The sequence below is a fragment of the Eubalaena glacialis genome, chromosome 15 (genome assembly GCF_028564815.1).
Source record: "Eubalaena glacialis isolate mEubGla1 chromosome 15, mEubGla1.1.hap2.+ XY, whole genome shotgun sequence".
Classification (NCBI taxonomy): Eukaryota; Metazoa; Chordata; class Mammalia; order Artiodactyla; family Balaenidae; genus Eubalaena; species Eubalaena glacialis.
The window spans coordinates 54,436,498-54,457,635 of record NC_083730.1 but is presented as its reverse complement, the minus strand read 5'-3'; positions in this window follow the sequence as shown (position 1 = coordinate 54,457,635).

Sequence of the window (21,138 nt, the reverse complement as noted above, 5' to 3'; positions counted from 1 at the left end):
TTCTGAGCTCCAGATGTAAATATTGAACTGTGAACTTGATACTGTTATTGGAATGTCTTGTAAACATTTCAAACTTAACATCTCAAACATCTGAGTTCCAGATCTCTCTCCAAATGTCTGCTCTTTCTACAGGATTCTCCATCCTGGCGCACTACATCTCCGTATGCCCAGGTGCTGAAGGATATCTCTAGCCTACTCCTCCTCACATGTCTTACAGACATCTCAAACTCTACGTGTCCAAAACCGGTCTATTGATTTCCATCCTTGCCACCATCACTCTGCTCTCAAGAATCTTCAAGGCAAAACAAATTTTAAAACACACATACACAAAAGGAAAGAAGGAAGGAAGGAGAGAATGAAGGCAGGAAGGAGTGAGGGAGGGGAGGAAGGAAGGAGGGAAAGGAAGAAGAACAGAAGAGAGGAAGAGACAAAAATAAATCCAAAACCATCTGGTTTTGCTTCACAACCGTCTACTGTACTATTAGAGTCAGAACCTGGTGGTGAGTTTTGACTCTTCCCTTTCCTTTATCCCTTATATTAAATTCATGCAAAAAAAAGTCACTTCCACCTCTAACCATGAAGGGATTAACAGGGGGTAGATTCACCCTTCCATCTTACAGACTGAAAACTGGATAAAATATATGAAATGATTTTCAGGAGGGTGGACAGCTGGTTGGTTGGAGAAGAAGTGGAGCAGGACAGTGAGACCTGAGAGACGGGAAACAATTCATGGAGCCCGAAAATTGATTTCCCAGGCTCTTTCCAAGCACGTTAATACACGTATTTTTTAATTTATTTTTTGGCTGCATTGGGTCTTCGTTGCTGCGCACGGGCTTTCTCTAGTTGCAGCGAGCGGGGGTTACTCTTCGTTGCGGTGCCCAGGCTCCTCGTTGCAGTGGCTTCTCTTGTTGTGGAGCACGGGCTCTAGGCACACGGGCTTCAGCAGTTGTGGCATGGGGGCTTCCGTAGTTGTGGCTCATGGGCGCCAGAGGCAGGCTCAGTTGTGGCACACGGGCTTAGTTGCTCCATGGCACATGGGATCTTCGTGGATCAGGGCTCGAACCCACGTCCCCTGCAATGGCAGGCAGATTCTTAATCACTGCGCCACCAGGGAAGTCCAGAGCACGTTAATATTTTACCTACTTGTGTGCTTGTCCATTGTCTGTCTCCCTCCACTAGAACATCAGCTCCAGGATGGCTGGAGACTTGGCTGTCTAGATGAGCACCTAGCCCAGGGCCCAGCCCATTGTAAGCACTCAATAAGTTTTCTGGATGGGATAAATAAGTGAGTGAACCCTTGATAACATCTGCTCCCTCACTAGCCAAGTCCTATCTATACTGCTTTTAAGTTGACGTCTCCAATCCATCCACTTCTCTCCAGCTCTGCTGCTATTACCCTGATCCCAACATCATCGTATCTCCCCTGGACAAATACTGTACCTTCCTAGGTGGTCTTCTTACTTCTGCTCTTGCTTTCCTCCAGTCACTTTCTCCAAATTGGTTATTTAAAATGTGAACTTCATGCTGTCCCTAGATATTAAAACATATCAATGGTTTCTGCTCTTTGAAGAATCCACACTCCTTACAAGGGGGTGGTCAGCTCTAGCCTGTCTCCTCAGCCTCCTCCCTACACCCGTGGTTTCCTAATTCAGCAGCCCTTTGTATCCATGGCACACAATTCGAAAACCAGGGAGCTAGATGATTGCAGGTGTCCTTTTAGCCCTTCGTGCGATGATATGATGCTTAGACTTATTTGGCACAATCTAAATTATCCATTAAGATATGATGCTGCAAATTACCTGCAAGTTCAGCAGTTCTAAGCATAGTAACACGTACAAACAGAATGAGAGTGTCTCTCATTGACAATGGGAAAAATGAGTGTTGGGTTGTGAGAATTTATCATTGTCACTCTGGCACCCTCGAGAGAGAGGGACATATTCTAAATACTTGTCTTGGTTTTTCAAGCATAGCAATCATGGAAGGCAAATTCTCAGTCTACCAGAACTTTCTAGAAATATCATGAGACAGTATTCTAACTCCTTTGCTTTGATTCTCTGTTGACAAGGCAATGCTTTGCTTTGTTGTTTGGCTTCCTGGGTGGACTTACCCCAAACACAATGTCCAGTTCAAATGTACGTCCTTGCTTTTCAAGCCAGTTTTATCTTTCTCTGTAACTTAACATATTGTTCTCTGAGCTCATGAATCAGCCTTTTGTGGGTTTAATTAGTGTGAATCAATTTACCAGCCATCAGGTCATACAGAGCAAACAGATAACGTGCATTGTGTGGTCCTAGACACTGAAGGACCAGACCAGAACATGAACTTCTCACTGAAGTGTAAGGCTCCCTTTGATGAAGAAATGAGGTCATGGCAGAGCACGGTCAGACACAGTGATATACAGAGTTGACTTAGGCAAAGTCAAAGGAGGTGCAAGTTCTAGGCCATGTTCTCACAGATGGATGGAGAAAGGGAGAAGGAAGTGATTCTAATAATAACCAATATAATTTGATATGACCCACTTCATGTATAGGAAGAGACAAATAAGATCACATTCCACCTTTTTTAAGAAAATTAATACATTTTGTACTCCCCACATTCCTAGAAAAATAGGTAATCCAGTCTCTCTCTTTGCCCCTCTCTCCCCCTTATATGGCCAGTAATCCACAGGGTCTCGTTTGTACTTAGCTCCTTATGCTGGCCCAGAACCCAGGTGCCCCAGGCTGGAGGAACCCCCTTGCTGAGTTCCAAGAACACTTCGTTGTTGCTGGTTTTGTCCCCAAAGACGCACAGTGTCTGGTTCTCTGATTTGGGTCACTGCTGCAGGCACCCAGTTGTTCTTTGAAGGGTAAAGGGGTTCGAGTGCTGTCAGACCTGCCCTTCCCCTACCGGATCAGTGCTCCCCTCCTCTCACCAACATGCAAGCCAGGGCCACCCCAAGCTAGCCTGCTCCAAACATTCTCCTTTTAAAATCCTTGGGAGGGCTGGCTTGGGACAGGCCCCAGTGTCCACTGCCACATGGACCCTGAGTGGCCACTACCCTGAGGTCATTGACTTGCTCCCTTCCAGAACCAAGAAGAGCCCGCCCAGGAGACACGTTCTTATTTCCAGTTTTAGAGCCACAGGAAGAAAATTTCTGGAAGATTTCCAATACATCTTGTCCCTGATTTTACCCTCAGGCGTTCAGAAATGTTGAGATCTGGTCTTAAAACACCCCATTACACACTCAAAATCTTTAATAATTTTAAAAGTGGATATTTGTGTTCCTTGTTGCTTTGTTGTTTTGTGTGTGTGTGTGTGTGTGTTTGTTTTTTTAATCTTATTAGACAAGAAGCTGTAGTGCTGGCTTAAAGAGCTGGACACCCCACACTCTGGCTACATATGGTGAAAAGATGGAGTGTGTGTGTGTGTGTGTGTGTGAGAGAGAGAGAGAGAGAGAGAGAGAGAGAGAGAGAGAGAGAGAGAGAGAGGGTAGATGGACATGCTCCTGCAGAAACACAGGCAGGGAGAGGCTGCCACAGGGATCCACGCAGGCCCAGTGTGCCGAGTGGATAGGGTGAGGGAGAGTGGGTTAGTGGATGTGCAGGGGTGCCATCCACAGAGACAGAAAACTCAGGAAGGGACTCCCTCTGGGGAGAGATGGAGTCCATACGCGATAGTAGTTAGGAATGTGGATTCTGGAGCCAGACTAAAGAGCAGGGAACAGAAACGTGTTCTGCTAAGTAAGCTGGGTGACCTCAGCTTCTTCATGAATAAAAAGGGGGAGGTGATGATGATGACGGTGATAGAGGGAAGGAGTTAATATAATATAGCAGTAATAGTAAATGCTGTTAACAAACGTTAGCTTTTGTTATTATCATCATTTTTTCCCATGTGCACAAAGATAGAACTATGTTTTAAGTTTTTTTCGAAACAATTTCTATCTTAATGACTGTGTGAATTGCGTATTCCTAAGAGCACAAAGAACTGTAAGTAGTTAATGTTTTCAATGCCGTTGAGCTAGCGCTAGCCTTTTGGGTCTGAGCGGGTGATGGCGGTGAGGTGCGGAGTGTGCTGTGACCAGGATTTTGGAGAGACAGAGGGTGAAGAGGGGAGCCCTCAGGGCCAAGAGGGGTGGCAGAGGGATGGAGAAAGGGCTATCTGAGGGAGAAGGACTCGGAGAAGAAAGAGATTGAAAGAATTCAGCACTTTGCTATACCATGTGTACACACATCATTCCTTCATCATGAAAAACAGTGCTGAGTTTTGTTGTTTTGCTTTCTTTTGTTTTTCAAAACAGGCCCTTTTCTATTACAGGCATCCATGGAAAGAGTTTCGAGGCTCTAAATAAATTACGTCCATGCATTCTCCTTGTCTTCGTGTTTCTTTCTCTCCTAAAATATTAGGTTAACTTAGCATGATTTCCCCCCATTTTGGTACATTTAAAAAATAGGTAGGGTTTCTGCTTGGTCTATCTTCTACTAGTTAACCTGTTGTGTAAGCGAACCTCCTGTTTAGTTTGCATGTTCTTCAAGATTTTAGTGTGGATCAGACTCTTACTGAGGGTCATGCTTTGATGAGGGTAACGGCTCCTTCAGAACCTTGAGTAACTGCTCTCTGGCTGTGATGACTTTTGTTCCATCAGCCATGTCTAGAACATTCTGGACATTTAATATCTCCCATCAGTGGATTTCCAAACCAAATTTGGGAAGCAAAATTTCCCTAAAAACTTCATTTAGTCTCTCTTTTCCCCTTTCATCTTTTTTTTTTGTTTTGTTTTATTGAGGTATAATTGACATACATCACTGTGTAAGTTTAAAGTGTACAGCATAATGGTTTGACATATATATTGTGAAGTGATTAAATGCTTCATCTCATGCAGATACTCTAAAAAGAAAAAGCAAAAAAAAACAAAAAGAATTTTCTCCTTGTGATGAAAACTCTTAGGATCTACTGTCTTAACAACTTTCATATATATCATAAAGCATTGTTAACTACAGTCATCACGTTATGCAGTGCATCCCTACCACTTATTTATCTTTTTCTTTTCACACACACACACTGTATTTTATTTTTACAAGAGATAAATAAACTGACACCAAGCATTGTAAATGGATGACCACAACATAAGCAACAATGATTGCAATTACCAAACACGAAACACACTCATACTATGTCATAATATTGACATTCAGTCCAGTACTCCTCCACTGTAACAGCTCCTTTACACTTATTTATCTTATAACTGGAAGTTGGTACCTTTTGAGAACCTTCCTCCAATTCCCCACCCCCAACCTCTGCCTCTGGAAACCACAAATCTGATCTCTTTTTCTAGGAGTTATGTTTTGTTTTTGTTTTTTACATTCCACATATAAATGACATCATACAGTATTCGTCTTTCTCTGTCTTCCCCTTTCATCTTGAATTAAATATTTTGCCCCATGATTGAAAGGGGTCCCACAGACTCCCAGCCAGGCTGTCATATTCTCTTACCCCCATGTTTGAAGCTCCCGACCAGGCTTTACATCCTTTTTGCCGCCCAATTTTTGGTTTACACCTACCCCTCAAACTCTATGTCTCTCTGTCCCTCTCATTTGGTCAATCTTTACATAAAAAAAAAAAAGATACCCCTCCTAAAATAGAGGTGTTTGTTTGTTTGTTTGTTTGTTTGTTTTTAACAGTTAGTGGTTATACAGATTTTTTAAAAAATAAATTTTAAAAAATTCATGGCAAATGCTTTTCTTGGGCTTCTAGTAATGTTTAAGCAATAATCTGGCTTTCTCAATTAATTTCTCCTTATGTGATTCCTTTTAACCTTTCCCATTTACTGCTTGTGGGTTGGGCACAGTTCCCTTTTTAAAGATGGGTAACTGCATAATGGATTTTGTTGAGTTTTCTGCCAGAATGTGGAACTAAACCGTGTTGTAACTACTATTACTTAGTGGTTCCTATGAAAATACTTCCTATGTAAGTTCTTATCTGGGACTCAAAGCCAAGACATGATATTTCCTTTGTTTGTGAATTCTAAAGAGCCATCCTTTGTTTGATCCCCGGCAGTGTTTCGTCAGCTTGTATGATAACACGAGATCCACCATTTTTCTGCCTCTCCTGATCTTGTGGTTTCTACACTTTCATTTAACATTTTTAGTTTCATCTCACAGATTTTGGCTTATAGTAAACTCTGTAGCCCCATAGTCATGATTTGACCATGAAATTCTTTCTTAGCTCTGCAAGACTTTTCCAAGGTTGTGGTTGATTTTGCGCCTCACACACAAGGTACCTCTTTTCTGGAAACACGCTTCCCCTTCTCTCATGTTTGTAACGGAAAGCTCTTGGTGCATTGTTGATTTTTCTTCTACTAATGATTACCGTGTAAAGCCCCTCATTTTCAGCTCAAGAGCCGAATCCTTTTTAAATATTTTGCATGTTTCTAAGCACAGAAGGTACTTATGTTTGTCAGCTTCATCTTCGCCAACCCCAACCCCGTCAACTGTCTAATTAGGTAGTTCTGTTACCTTATTTTCCTTTTTTTCTCAGTCTCAAGCTAAAACTCGTGTTTGTTTACACTGATCAGATTTACCCGAATATTTATTTCGAAAGGACCCTGTCAGCTTTCTAGTGCTAGAAGCCTCATACCAGTTTGTTTTGGATTGAGCCTGTCCTGCCTCTGTAAGTCCTAGTTACTTTCAGGATAACTTTATCAGTCAGGTCATTATCAGGGACTCACCAAGACGGAAGTTTATCTCGCTGTCAAGGAAACATTCTCTGTGGTTGGTATGGTGGTTCTGTTATCATCAGGGACCCCGGCTCCTTAGTGTGTGTGGCCTTCACCCCAAGGCCTGAGATGTCTTCTCCAGTCTCAGCCATCACACTTATATCTCAGTGACCAAGAATGAAAAAGGCACAAGAACAAGCCATGCTCCCTTCTTTTAAAGACATTTCCTGAAGGTGCACAAACACTTCCGCATACCCATTGACCAAAACTCAGTCTGATGGATCCACCTGAGCTACAAGGGAGGCTGGGAAATATAGTCTTTATTTTAGGCAGCTCTGTGCCCTGCTGACGTTTGGGAATTCTGTTACTGAGCAACAAGGGAGGATTAGATATTGGAGATCAATTAGAAATTCCTGATATATACCTTAATTTCAAATAAATTCCCAACTTCTCCCCCTTCTATCATCTCACCTATGGCATCTAAATTTGGGGAGCTATTTATTTTATTTTATTTTATTTTCTGGCTTTGTTGAGATATAACTGACATGTAATATTGTGTAAGTTTAAGGTGTACGATGTGTTGATTTGATGCACTTAGATATTGCAAAATGATTACTACCATGGTGTTAGCTAACACCTCCATCACATCGCATAATTACCAGTCCTTTTTTGTGGTGAGAACATTCAAGATCGACTCTTTGAGCAACTTTCAAGGATATGGTACACTATCATTAACTGTAGTCACCATGCTGTACATTAGATCCCCAGAACTTCTTCATCGTTTAGCTGGAAGTTTGTACCCTTTGACCAACATCTCCGCCTTTCCTCCACTCCCACCCACACCTCAGCCCCTGGTAACCAACACTCTACTCTCTGTTTCTATGAGTTTGGCTTTTTTCAATTCCACATACAAGTGAGATCATACAGTATTTGTCTTTCTCTGTCTGACTTATTTCACTTAGCATAATGCCCTGAAGGTCCATCCATGTTGTCATCAATGGCAGGATTTCCTTGTTTCTCATGGCTGAATAATATTCACATATATCTCACATCTTCTTTATCCATTCATATGTTGACAGACACTTTGGTGGTTTCCATATCTTGGCTATTGTGAATTATGTTGCAATGAACATGGGAGTGCAGATATCTCTTCGAGATCCTGTTTCCATTTCCTTTGGATATACACCCAGAAGTGGGATTGCAGGTTAGGAACTATTTAATTCTACACCCTTGCCTTTGGGGATACTATGGCAGAGATCTTGAACATAGTTCTTTTATTGAAGAACTTATTCCTGTTCCCATTGGCTCTCTTTTACCCTCCACGGCACCATGAATGATGTCACCTTTGCTCTGGCACTGAAGGTTCAAGAATCTGAGAAGAGAGTCTACTCTTGACAGTGTCAAAGGCTAAAGTCTCTGCTAAAGATTTCATTTTCTACTTTTTGAATCTTCTGTTTACCAACTTTCTCTCTCCTAAATCCTCCACTCACTGTTGGGAGGTTTTGCTCGTTCCCTGCCTTTCCCGTTCCTCCTGGCAGATCTCTGTGTTTACATTCATTTCACATATGAACATTTCTTTCTTCCTGAAATTTGCATGCTTTGCTTTTCACCAGGTTTTTAACATCTTTCCCAGTGTCTACCTTACTTTGGGCGGAGGGTCTATTTCTCTTTAGATTTTGGCATTAGTTGCACCACTTTCAACTTGCTACAGAAGTAACTATAAAAAAGAGCAGAAAATGTCAGGTTTACATGATACTTAAAAGGTCAGTTAGCTGTCTTATACCAGTGATACTCATTCAAGAACCATTTTGGTTTTGAGTGCTGATTGCCTCTCCTAGTAAAATATGTTTTGATTACATGTAGCGCTGCTCTGCTATCCTGTTATAGATTAAAACATGATCTGGAGAGTATATACTATGTTGATGTGTATGCTCCATCCCCCCCCCCCCCGCAGACACTTTGTAAATTTTAAAGTTATAGGAAACTAAAGCCAACAAGAATATTAATCTTAATTTTAACCATGTGTCTTAGAATTAGAAATTGAAAAGAAAGGTTCCACGATGACTAACTCAGTAATAAGTGTTACAAAATTTAATCTGAAAGGTGCATCGTATATGTCAACAATTCCTCCTACTCGGTGCCACCACCGCTGCCCCGTCCAGGGTTCCACTCACTCCTTCTTCTCCTTCACGTCTTGTGTACAATCATTCACAAGCACCTTTCCAAGAGACTTCAGAATCTCTTGGGTTTGTCCCTGGGTGTCAGTTTCAGCTGCCACCTCTCAAAGCCAAGTCCCTATCAAGACCCATATAAATGACTGCAGCAGCCTCTTAATCAGTTTTTTCATTTTTTCACTTTATCTATCCCACAGGCTGCCGCCAGACTCAGCATTGCTTTCAGCATCTCTCTCCCCTGATGAAGATCTTACACTAATTAATTCAAGTCTGGACTCCTTAACCTGCTAACAATAAGCCTTGCTCAGTAAATCATATTTTTACATTTTCTCTCACAGAGTATCTCACTAAACACGTCCTACTCCAGTAAGTTTGTTTTCCTCATGTTCCCTTCTCTCTTTTACTTGTATTTTTCCAGCTTCATGTCTTTGTTTATGCTGTACCTTCCTTGGAGAAGCTCCTCGCCTCCTCTCCCTTAATCCACATGACCCCTTCCCTTCAGAATCCTGAAGACTCCCTGCTCTCACCCCATCCCACAGTGATCTGTCTTTTATACGTAATATTTCTGACCATGGTCTGCATGTACCAAATTACTGTAAGTGAATTGAAGATTGCTTTAAGGTTGCTATATAGTTGTTCTATTTATACACATCTTCTCTCCTCAACTGGTCTGTTTTATCTGCTTTCCACTCCTAAATGTGTCTAACTGGATGTAATCTGATAATTTAATTTTATTGAAGAAAAATGATGAAATGGGAACCATGTAAGATTCAACACATTTATTTTCATGGGTTTGCTTTAATGTCTTCATACCTTTTCTTGGAGTGGAGTTAGGGTTACAATTCTTTCATTTTATTCATAAAATCCCACGATGTTCTTGAATGTACCTTTGTTCCCTGTCTTTATGGCCTGGTAATTTCCATTAATTACTCAAGTCAAACAATTATGAGATGCAGATCACACTAAGCTCAAGGGTCAACGAGATTAAACCAGGAAAGGAGAGGAGAAAGTAAAAATGTCCTTACTGGGATCTGCGGCCTACCCTTGTTTGATTTAATTCCCCCAAAACTTGAGAATCTTCAAATCCACTCCTTTAGAACAAGGGACAGTTCCCTATTTGAATTTGTTCCCCTCCTGACTGCGCTATTGATAATTGATTCATGTAGGCTCTTTCCCATGATATTGGCTAAAATATCATGTAACTTAAGATCCCAGATAAGATATTGTGTATAGCCAAGCAAAAATAGTTAGGTTAAGTCTAAGATGAGTTAAAAGGGAGAGACCACTAGGAAAGATGAGTTACCTTAAATTGTGGCTCTCGATATCCATTTGTCTTAGCAAGAACTAGGCCTCAAAATTCAGAGGCTCAGGTTAGCTGTTTGGCTTATGTTATGGCTAGAACTGGGACCCAAGAGAGGGTGGCAGTGCCAGGTCAGGCATGGCCTTTAGACCACAGTTAAAGGTTTGTATAGTACTTTATTCCAAGAGCACTGGGAATCATTTGCAGACTTTAAATGAGGGTTTGTGTTTTAAAAAAAATCACTTGCTGCAGTTTTGGAGACCAGATTTGAGAGAGAAAACAAGGAGGTTACTCAGGACACTAAGCAACAGTCCTGAAAAGATGTGATGGTGGCATAAAGTAGGATAGAACTGGATGGATTTGGGATGGAGATGAAGGGATGGTTTTTCAGATGGATTGGGCATGAGGAATCAGGGAAAAGAGGAATAAAGGTTTATTAATTAATTCAACAACTATTGATTTAACACCTACTGTGTGCCAGGCACTCTTCTAGGCTTGGAGACAGAGCCGTGAACAAAACAGATCAAGTCCCAGCTCTCCTCAACCTTACACTCCAGTGGAGAGAAACAGATAGGGACCAACGCCACATGTCAGGTAGTGATAGTGAAGAAAAGTAAAGCATCCTGAGGGGTTAAAGAATGACACGGAGGGCTAGTTTTAGATAAGATGATCAGGGCATCCTGTCTGCTGGGGTGATATTGGAGCATGGAGGTGAGGAAGGAAGTCCTGCTGGTCTCTGAGGCAAGGGGGCTCCAGGGAGAGGAGGCCCTGGGTGCAGAGGTCCCCAGGTGGAGGTGTGCGTGGCACATCCGAGGAGCAGCGTGTAGCCACCGTGGCCTCAGAGGAGGGGACAGAGAGGAAGTGGGAGGAGATGAGGTCACGGAGACGAGGGCACGGTGGGCAAACCATAGGCGAAGCTCAAGATTTGAGGTTATTTTGAGATGGAATGCCATTGAAGAATTTTGTAGAGAGGAACAGAAACAGAGAGACCAGCTAGAAGCCAGAAGTCTTGGCAAAATACGGTGGGTTTGTTTTAGCCACTGGTTGGGTGTTGATGCCATTTGTGAGAAGGGGAAGACAGAGGAAGAAATATGGGAGAAGAAATCAAAGTTCTGTGCAGGATAGATTAAGGTTGAAATGTCAGCTCGACACACAATTAGAGCGATCAAGGAGATAGTTGGGTATTTGAGTTCAGAACTCTGGAGAGGGGTCAGGACTGAGATATAAATTAGGAATTGTCAGCCTACAGGTGGTCTTCAGCACCCCCGGACTAGATGGGGTCACCCTGGGAAAGGCTGTCGATGGAGAAAAGAACCGTGGCCCTGGTGTTCTCCCACTTCTAGAAAGTAGCACAGAGGGGAAGGAGATTGGGAAGGAGTGGCCAGTGAGGTTGGATGAAAATCAGAAGAGCTTAATGTTACAGAAGCCGAGATAAGAGAGCTTTTCAAGTGAGAGCCCTCAACTGGGTCTGACTGCCAAGAATCAAGGAGGAGGAAAGACGGGAAAGTGGCCATTGGGCTGGACAATGTGAGGTCACTGGTGACCTTGCCAAGTGGGGGTGAGCACGAAGACGTGCACCGGGGACAACGACCAGCCCTTGGGACAAATTTTGCAGGAAGGAAAACAGACACGTGGCAGTGAGTGGGGGGTAGTGCAGTTTCTCGGGATCTAACTCTTTTTCCCGTTTATCTGATCTCTCCTAGATGTTAGGGGGTGGCATCGCCTTACATGGTGTTAGACCAATTTGTATAGGACTGTGGCTTAATGTATTGTTTCTTTCACATGTATTTGTGATTTAAAAGGAGGGACCTTGTCTTTCATAGAGTAGATAGTCCAATATAGGTGGGGCACCTAGAATACATGAATATTCTGGCTAAGGCAGCTCTGGGGTGTGTGTGCGTGTGTGTGTGTGCGTGTGTGTACATTGTCTTCACATCTAGGGGGCTGGAAATCTTCCTGACAATCTGTTCAGCATCAGGGATTTTTATCTCCAGATGGGTGCCCCCTTTTTCTTCTTGATAACCTCTTACTAACGAAGAGCCTGGGATGGGAGTTCCATTTACAAATGGTGAATCATTAGAAACAGATTTGTAGGCGGAGAAGCATCTCCCAGCAGCAGAGCTTCACTCTGGCGGCACGCACTCAGTTTCTTGCACCAGCGGGCCCAGTGAGCAGATCTGTGCAAGGGAAGACGACACTTTACCCAGGTCAAGCCCATCCCGCTCTAACCCCAGCCTTCATCGAAAACATCCTGAAGGCAAACAGACAACTGCTCTGTAGTCCCTGGCCTTGCCTCTCTTCCTTCCCTCCTTCCTTAACAGTTATCTGTGAGACTGAAAAGTCTGCTTGTGTTACAGCTGCCATTGTTGGGCTGTGTGACCCACTCTTTCAGCCCATCTCCGAGCTCCCTTCCCTTTCGGAGGCAGCCCTCGTGGGCGGCTGCCTTTCGTTTGCCTGCCCAGCCTGAGAGGGGATCTGCTCCTGCTCTGAGGTGGGGTATTTTTCTGTAATTCAGACAGTGGAGACAATGCCAGGATCTCCACGCCTTCAGAACCAGGGTGGAAGTCAGGCTGGACCAGTGGACTTGCAGGAAAGAAGACTAAGGCCCAGCCCACAATCTAGAGTCTATAATGAGACTCTACCTTCCTGAATCCAAGCCCCTTATCCCTACGACGTTCTGACAGGTTATTTCATCCTGCCCCAGCTGCCTCCTTTTTTTTTTTTTTTTTTTTGTCCATGCCACATGGCATGCGGGATCCTAGTTCCCCAATCAGGGATTGAACCTTTGCCCCCTGCAGTAGAAGCACAGAGCCCTAACCACTGGACCACCAGGAGGGAAGTCCCCAGCCACCGCCTTCTAAATGCCCATCACCTGTTCCTCCTTATCACTTTCCAGCCAACCACCAGACGAGCAGAGGTACCTCTTTCGTGATTTTTGCCATATGTATGTACCACTAATGCTATTTACCTAAAATTTTTCTTTAAATCAACTCACCATTTCACTGAAAATATTTACTTAATAAGGAAATTTTGTTACTACGTAAATAGAAATTCAGGGTAAATAAAAAATAAATACAAATAAAACACCAAATTTAGGTTACCAAATTCTAATTGTATGCTTATTTACCAAAGACTCTAAGCTTGCTTTCCCTTTTTTTTTTAAGAGAGGTCATAAAATATTAGAGTTATTAAAGATATAGCAGCACCAAACAGACTTACCCCTTGACTTAGTCTGAAGGATTAAAGAGAAGTCCTGTTTGCACAGTGCTGTGAATGTACTAGAAGCTGCTGAATTGTACACTTTAAAATGGTTAAAATGGTCAATTTTACATTATGTAACATAACATAAAAATTAAAAAAATTTAATTTTTACCTCAATTAAAAAAAAAGAGAAGTGAGAAAGAATAATTTTGATTTGGTGATTTTATACCATATTATAGTACTGTGTAATATCTTTTCTCCATCATTTTGGTAAAGCACCAGCCACACCAGTGAAGCTGTAATGCGCATGCCTCGGTCCCAAAGAAGCACGGCTGTCTGAAGCCCACTCGTCCAAAGCAGTCAAACTAAGCCAATGCCTTCACTTGAGTTGCTTGAATGATGTAGAGGAGGATATATAGAGCAATACTCTTCTAAAGCCCCTATTTGTTTGCTTTCCACTTCTGAAACCTATAACGTATTTGAACTTGAATAATCTACTTTTCAGAACTTAAATTTCTTTATCTGTGAAATAGAGATGCTAGTACCTATCTCATAGTGTTGCAGTGAGGATTACACGAGAAAATCTTGGAACAGCCTAGCAAAATTCCTGTATGGAATAAATGTTAGTTCTTTGCTCCACACCACACTCAGTTGAAGAATATTGAGAAGGCAAACTCATATGGTTGTTTTATGAATAATTTGATGCTGATGTGATGTGATTTGCTAGAAGTCCTTGTAATCTGGAAATGGAGCAACTTAGAGAGTCTGGAAAACAGTCACTATTGAGTATTAAACCAATACTAAAAACAAACAAACAACAACAAAAACAAACCCCTAAACAAACAAACCAAACAGACTATTCTGAGATTCATTTTCAGAATCGCTGATTGTTGAGATACAACTCATTATTTCTGCTAAGACGCGTTGAATCATTATTTGTACCTCTGTTGAGTTTCTACTGAATTCTCTCCTAGTACAGTTCTATATGTTGGGACTTTGCTAACCTGGTTTAATTAATTAATCTTCATGTAAAACCAAAGTATCTTTAGAACATATCTGGGATTTCCTTATGAAACATCATCACTTCTGGTCCACTCACATTTTGCTGTTTTTGGTCATCATTATTTGTATTGTTGCATTTGGCAGCAATCCTGGAAATACTATTTACTTTATGCTAAAACCATGTCTAAGGAAAAACTGCGACTCCACTGTGGAGTGAAATATGGCAAACACTCCCTTGCATTGTGCTCTTGGTTTTGGATATACATCAAACTGGGAATGATGTATTCTTTCAAACTTTAGAACTTGAGTGCGGGGGGTAGGGAACTTTCAGATGCCACAAACACACTTTAAAAAACATTTCAGAGCCAGCGTTCTCTAGGAAGAGAGAGACAGTTAGATTCTTCAATCTTTTCAACCAAAAAGAAAGGTAAAAAAACAAAACAAAAAAAAACCTTGGGTTGGGAAAAAAGGAGTACTCTCAATAGAGGTTTCTAAGGCATCTGAAAAGATGAGCAAGGTATAATTTTGTATACCTCAGGCATAGTTTGGCTTGTGGAGTAACTGAAGCCATATGAAGTGTTTTATGATGGGTTTTACAGTTCATTAGACATTCACTTGCAAGGAGGATCTGTTAACACTGTCGTTCCTGAGGCAGGCATTTTCCTTCTCAAAGTCCAGAAGAATGAAATTCTCTAGAATGAGAAGTGGGGGTTTGGCAAATTAAAGAGAGTTGGGTCTTCCTCTTCCAGGCTTTTAAACTGTGTTTTTAGCAGATGAAATCACTTGGGGAGCATTCTGTGTAAATCTCTCCTGTTCTCTGAGGATAGCAATTCACATCGTTTTTGAAAAAGAACTTTCTAAATGCATACATCTTAAAAATGAAGATGTGGATATATACGTATCTAGAGCTGATGTTAAATGTGTCCCTTGACTCACCATTATTCATCAATATCCCAGGTCTGGTCTGCACACAGAGACAGTCCAACTCTGTGGGTTTGTTACCAGTAACCTAAACTGACTATAAGTTTGGGAAATTCAGGCTCATCAAAGAGGTTTGGTTATGGTATAACTGTTTCACTTTGCTGTACACCTGAAACTAAAACAATGATACTCCAATAAAAATTTTAAAAAACATTAAAAAAAAAAGAGGCTTGACTATGAATTATGGTTCTCTGGAATAATACTAGCTATAGGAAGCCAAGCAGATTTTTCTGAGTGCAATTTAATTAATTCTGAAACAGCTTCTCATCGGGGTCCCTGACCTGCGGTAGAACTGGACTGCTCTGAGTTTTAATCCCTTGTGAGTGTTGTGAAATCATCATGTCACATAAACAAGCAAGCCTCTCGCGGGTTTGGGGTCCACCTTGTTGACAGGTCTGAGACGCAGCCTGGCCTGAGTACCGGGTGAGGCTTCCCCTCACAGGGCTTGAGGTCACATTCTGTTAGACAAACACCGTCCACTTTCTTTCAGTGCAGAAGGTCTGTGTGTGATTAAGTAGACTCCAGGCTCTTGGCGGTGCTCTAAAGAGGAACGAAGCTCTCTCGGTGATTGGAAGGACAGGTGTTGGCTTCCTCCTGCTTTGTTTGGGCAGCGCTGGTGAGCTCAACGTGCCCTTGTTCCTTGAGCATGTCGCCGCTTGGAGAGAAGACAGGCTGGGCGTCCAAACCAGGGGTCAGATCCTGAGCCACCCCCCGCCCCCGCCCCATAGCCAGGGGCACAGCGTTGAGTCCCCCCCACCCACCCCCGACTCCCATCCGATCCCAACAAGTCTGGGTCAGCTCTTCATCCTCTCAGGTAGGCACTCCTGGGAAGAGGCGGAGTTTATTCATCTTCGGTGCCCCTTGTGTTCCTTTTCTGTACTTTTGTGACTTTCGGTTACTTTCTCTTCATCCTCAAGCATTTTTTTTGCTCTGAGTTTCTTTCACCTTCTCTCCCCTAAAAACACTTGTTGGCAAAAGCTCTGATAAACACATTTGCACTGAGGTGTAAATGGCTGATAAACAATGTGCTTCTTCTCCCAGGAGTATTTGCACTGGAGCAAAGATCTAAATGTCTAAGGGTGGAATTTCAGAGCAGCGAGCCAGGTGGGAGAGGGGCTGAGGGGTGAGGAATCTTCCTGAGGCCACCGTAGAACCCCCCAGCTCCAAGGTAGCCGGGGTTGGTGATGGAGGCCTGGGCTGGGCTGCTGGCCATGGGAAGGGCTGGTCCCACAGCCGAGCCCCTGGCCTTGCTCCATGACCGGAGTTTGAAATCGTGAGGCCCTGTCTGAAAATCTTGAGCAAGAATCTTGCTTATCCCAGAGGAATGTTTGAAAACACTATGAGTATTCCATTTGTGGTAAATGTTTCATTATTTTACTGTTTTCTTCAGCTGATGTGACAGACACCTCTTAGTTTTAAGGATTCTTGAACTTGCCCTTTTGTGAAACATCCAGAGTTCCCACATGTAGGTTAGTTCCTGCTGACAGAACCCTTCAGGCTCATCATTCCTCGCTTGTCTGAGTCAGAAGTGTTTTCCATAGTCAAATGCTGACCTCTGGGTAAAAGAAAAATTGCAAAGTCGCAGTGAAAATCCTCCAGGCTTGGAGCACACATCCATGGGCTGATCGCTACAGAATGGATTGCGGGATTCCTGGGGCTGCTGTCAGGACAGGGAACACCAGTCCCTGGGGAAAAGCCTGCCCCTCCCCCCAGCTCTCTGACGGGACCTGCGAGCCCCTAGGCTCTGCCAGTTCCACACGTGACAGCTCTCAAAAACAAACAAACAAACAAAACCCAAACCTCCTCATTAAAAAAATCATCAAGCTCCATATAACTAAAAATGAAGACTATTGGTTAACATTATCTTTTTTCCTAAAGAGCAATTCACATCTTAGATTAGTTTTGGCTTCTGTTTTATCCCAGTGAGTTGAAAATTCACTCTGCATTTCCTCTTCTCTGATGTTTATGGGTGCTGAATAACCTGGCAAAACTATAGTGTGTCAGTTGTGTATTTGCCTGGTTTCTTTTTTGTTTGTTTGTTTTTAATTGAAGTATAGTTGCTAAACAATATTATATAAGTTACAGGTGTGCAATTAGTGATTCACAATTTTTAAAGGTTATACTCTATTTACAGTTATTATAAAATATTAGCTATATTCCCCATGGTGTACAATATATCCTTGCAGCTTATTTTATACATAATAGTTTGTACCTCTTACTCCCCTCCTCCTATATTGCTTCTCTCCCACTTCCTCTCCCCACTAGTAACCACTAGTTTGCTCTCTATACCTGTGAATTGCCTGGTTTCTTTATCAGCCTGAGCTTCTTAAGGGCCATTGGCTGAATCATATTTATCTTTTCTTCCCTCCAGGGACTTATGTATAATAAGTTCTCATAAAAAAATTGAGAGGTGGAAAAATGAGTAAAGATGCTTATTTCTAACCCTATTTTTGTAAGTTAAACTCCTTCATTTCCTGGCTGTTTTGTCTACAACACTCTGAACTTCCTATATAGCCACAATAATATTGTTTATACTATAACACACATGAACCTCAGAAACATTATGCTCAGTGAAAAAAGCCAGTCACAACGGACCTCATATTGTATGGTTCCATTCATATGAAATGTCCAGAACAGATGAATCTATAGAGGCAGAAAACAGATATGTTGTTGCCTAGGGCTGAGGGGAACAGGGGAAATGGTGGGGGGTGACTGCTAAAGGTATGCAGTTTCTTTCTGGGGTGATGAAAAAAGATCTAAAATTATATCATGGGGATGGTTGCCTAATTCTCTAAATATACACCCAGTGGTACACTTTGAATGTTATGGTATGTAAATTACATATCAATAAGCTGTTAAAAATGAATAAACTATAGTCCTGGGTGAAATGGAAAGAAAACGAGAGGTCTAGGCTCAGACTCCTACTATTCTATAAATGTGGAAAAAAGAAGAATGAATTTTAGAACTTTATAGACACAGTAAGAAAGTGCTTTGGGTGGATGCGAAAATGAAGATGAAATGGGACCTGGTACTGTTTGGGGAAGAAAAGGAAGTTGAGGTGGGGGAAGAATTAAATTTGAAGCCAAGAGACTTGTGGACACACCCCAGTATGAGCTTCAATGACCCAACTTGTGTAATTTCCTCTAACCAATAGAATATGACAAAGGTGATGGGATCTCATTCCCTCAACTGTGTTTTGTTCTGTAAGACTCCATCTTCGCAGACTGGGGGAGAGATTCTTCTGCTGGCCTTGAAGAAGCAAGCTGCTCTGATGTGGGCTTCCCATGAAGAGAGCCATGTGACTGAGAACTGTGGGGGACCTCTAGGACTTGGGGGGGTGGCCTCCAGCCAATAACCATCAAGAAGCCAGGGGCCCACAGTCCTACAACCACAAGGAACTGAATTCTGCCAACAACCACATGAGCTCCGAAGAGGACTCTGAGCTCCAGAAGGAATGCAGCCCTGCCAATACCTTGATGGCAGCCTTGTAAGACCCTGAGCAGAAGACCAAGCTCAGCCGTGCCTGGATCCCTGGCCTACAGAAACTGTGAGATAATAAATGTGTATTGTTTCAATCCACTAAATTTGAGGTAATCTTTTACACAGCAATAGAAAACTAATACAGAGCTGCTACAAAAAGAAAAGGCAATTTCCAGGATCATTTTAGTTGAAGGACTGCTGGAAGAGAAAACTTGGGGCGATGACAAATCGAGGTTGGGATGGGGACCTTGTTATCGACATTTGCAGAAGGCAGTTAAGATAAGCAAAGATCAAATGACTCAAGGAATATGGGCTTCTGTCCACTCAGATCCGTGCTTGGAGTTCACATCCTACAGATGAGCCAAGAGATGCCTTGCAGAGCAGAACAATATTAAAATATTGACTATCATTAAAATAGTGGTAACAATGACAATGATAATATATTCAAGATTGCTGTGTGCCAGGCACTGGGCTAAGCCCTTTATCTGCATATTTTATTATTTCATTTTAAAGAGACAGCATGGGATGGGTTCTGGCTCTAAATTCAGTCCATCAGGTTCCAAGTTCAGGCTGTCGGTTTACCACGCACTCAACCTTCAGCGAGTCACTTAACACTCTTTCCTCTCAATCTACGCATTTGTAAAATGGGCTTTGGAATAGTATCTACTTCATAGAGTTGATGTGAGGATTAAATGAAACCATCCCTGTCCCGCTCCTGGACCAGTGCCTGGCACATGATAAAAGCTCAATGACCGCTAATTGTCGTTGCTACTGTTTATTATTGTTGTATCGCATGGTAACTAAGAGTCCCTCCTCTGCCACTTATTCATCAGGTGTCCTTGGGCAAGTTACTCTCAACTTCAGTTCTTTATCTCTAAAGGGGGGTAGAAACAATACCATCCCCATAGGATTTTCTTAAGGATTAAATGGTGCCTGTGGTGCCGCGCTGTGTGCACTGGTCTGACAGGTGACTCAGTCTTCATTCTCTCCATCAGGGTGGAACTATGCCTCCTGCCAAGAGGCCAGGTGCCGAATAGGACCTTCTAGTCACTTCCTTCCTTCAGTAATTTTGCCTGCAAGCTTGGGAAAAGGCATCTCACATAGCAATCAACCTGTGTCAGTTCTCAGCCAGTGTTAGTTACTGTTATTACTGCATATAATCATCACAACTCTATCAAGTTAGGTTCTTTTTTTTTTTTTTTTTTTTTTAACACATCCACCATCTTGTCTCATGTTAGTTCTTTTTTTTTTTTTTTTTAACTTCGGGTTTATTTATTTATTTATTTATTTATGGCTGTGTTGGGTCCTCACTTCTGTGCGAGGGCTTTCTCTAGTTGCGGCAAGTGGGGGCCACTCTTCATCACGGTGCGTGGACCTCTCACTATCGCGGCCTCTCTTGTTGCGGAGCACAGGCTCCAGACGCGCAGGCTCAGCAATTGTGGCTCACGGGCCTAGTTGCTCTGCGGCATGTGGGATCCTCCCAGACCAGGGCTCGAACCCGTGTCCCCTGCATTGGCAGGCAGACTCTCAACCACTGCGCCACCAGGGAAGCCCCTCAAGTGAGGTTCTTTACTACAGCCATTTTATGTATGCAAAAACTGAGGCATAGGGAAGGCAGCTCACCTAATGCCGAACAATCAGAATTGAAAGGCAGACCTGCCTGATTCCAAAAGCAAGAGTGTTTCAGGAAAGCATATTTTGTATGGATGACAGAGGGTAAAGACCCTTAATTGGGGTCGAGCCAAAGAATAAATTTGGAGATGAGAGTTGGCGGAAAGTATGTAAAGAAGGACAGTCAGTAAATGTAGGTGATGACAGGGAAGAAAAGGAAACACAGGCTAAATGAAGTTTTGGTAAACAAGCCCATGGCACTAAGATACATTGAATTCCTCTTATTTTTTACAAGTAATGTTATTTTTTTACAACAAAACAGTGACACTGGATTAAGAGTTCTCATTTCCTGGCTCAGGGGTGGAACGCGTGGACAGCCCGAGTGAGCATTTCTGTGTCTGATTTCTGTGGGCTGTGATCTGAGACAGACACGATTACAAAATCTCTCAGTCTAGCTGGAGTTGGTTGGGAAGAAGGAATCAATTGGCCTCTTTCTGTAGCTAAAAGAAGGAAGACAACAAGCAAGTGGTATGAAGTGGTGCCAGGGCCACATGCTCTGCTTTGGGCCAGCTTGTAGCCTGGCTTGACTCTTCGGAATCCCAAGACCTCCCTTGACAGTCTTTCCTACTATCCAAGTATTAGCGTCGCACGAGATCAACCTTTGGGGCAGCCCCAGACGTTGCCAGATGAATACAATT